This window comes from Mesocricetus auratus, unplaced genomic scaffold (assembly GCF_017639785.1).
Source record: "Mesocricetus auratus isolate SY011 unplaced genomic scaffold, BCM_Maur_2.0 Super-Scaffold_100691, whole genome shotgun sequence".
Taxonomy (NCBI): Eukaryota; Metazoa; Chordata; class Mammalia; order Rodentia; family Cricetidae; genus Mesocricetus; species Mesocricetus auratus.
The window spans coordinates 10,914,167-10,915,488 of NW_024429267.1; the positions used below are offsets into that span (position 1 = coordinate 10,914,167).

The following is a 1,322-nucleotide window of genomic DNA, read 5'->3' on the forward strand; positions in this document are numbered from 1 at the left end:
GCCAACCATGCCTCCAATTGCAAAGCGCCACAACTTTCCCTCTCTAGGCACCAAGCTATTCTTTCCTGGAATATGGATTTTGTAGGGAAGGCCACTGTCTATAGATTGTTGGCCGCTAGGCCTGCTTTAACCAGTTATGTTAGTTTTTACATTCAGGGGAGTACCCATGTGCACGACCAGTGAGGGCACAGACTGTCCCAAGCAGTAAAGTTCCAGAGGCCACTTTCCTCTGAGTAGCAATGAGCACTATTGATGAGCCTGAGTTCATGGTTGTGGTTGACATTAGAGGCAAAGCGAGTCCCATGAGCCTCTGCTCCTACTGGACTCATAATGACTAGGACTGAGGTTCTTACTTCAGAAAATCACCAAATAAAAGACAACGAAGTGACAACAGTTTAAGTCACATTACCTTTTCAGGGATTTCAAATGCTAGAGAACCTATCATAAACTAGGTCTTAGGAGTTGAGGTATCAGGATAGAGTCTTGGATATTTTTCCCCGGAAACACTTCAAGTCTTGCCAGCTCCAAGCTGTCACTCCAGCTGCCACCACAGCAACTCACGCTATCCCTCACCCGTGTTTCTGGAAAAAAAACATTCCAGATGCTGGATCTGGAAGGAGGTCAGATGCCCTGGTTCCGAGGTCTTCAATCCTTTTGCCAGCAAAAGCCTTATGATGAGTTTACTCCTTGGCCCCTGTTTTAAATGATTTGTCTGCCAAATGACCAGTGTTTACTAAGTAATAACAAAATAATTTACTGAGGTCTTTTCCAACTACCAAACCAGACTGAACTTCCAATTGGCAGAGGACCATGTGCTGTTAATTAATTCTAGTCCTAAGCTTGGAAACACAACACTTCCAGCAGGCTGGATCTTCAGTGACTGTGGCTTCAGGGAGGGTTTCTGCAGGAATAGGGACCCAGACAAACATGTTCTAGGCTCTGTGGAGCTCTAAGGTTCCCCAAAGAGGGAACCACCAATCTAAATTGACTCATTATTAAAAAGTATTCATGTGCTCACTTCAGCAGCACATATACTAAAATTGGAACAATACAGAGAAAATTAGCATGGGCTCTGTGCAAGGATGACATGCAAATTTGTGAAGTGTTCCATATTTTTCAGCAGCCTACAGAACAGGAAAAGATCTTCACCAACCTCACATGTGACAGAGGCCTGATCTCCAAAATATATAAAGAACTCAAGAAACTAGACACCAAAATACCAAATAATCCAATTTTTGAAATGGGGTACAGATCTAAACAGAAAATTCTCAACAGAAGAATCTCAAATGACTGAGAAACATTTAAGGAAATTTTCAACATCC

The 1,322-nt window shown here is 42.7% G+C and overlaps 1 non-coding gene across 1 annotated transcript; it reads left to right on the top strand.

Moving 5' to 3' along the window:
• The first annotated feature begins 1,010 nt into the window (after nucleotides 1-1,010).
• On the top strand, nucleotides 1,011-1,117 carry LOC121137718. Its single transcript, XR_005875025.1, has one exon. It is a non-coding gene; the product is annotated as a U6 spliceosomal RNA (small nuclear RNA).
• The last annotated feature ends 205 nt before the right edge of the window (nucleotides 1,118-1,322 follow it).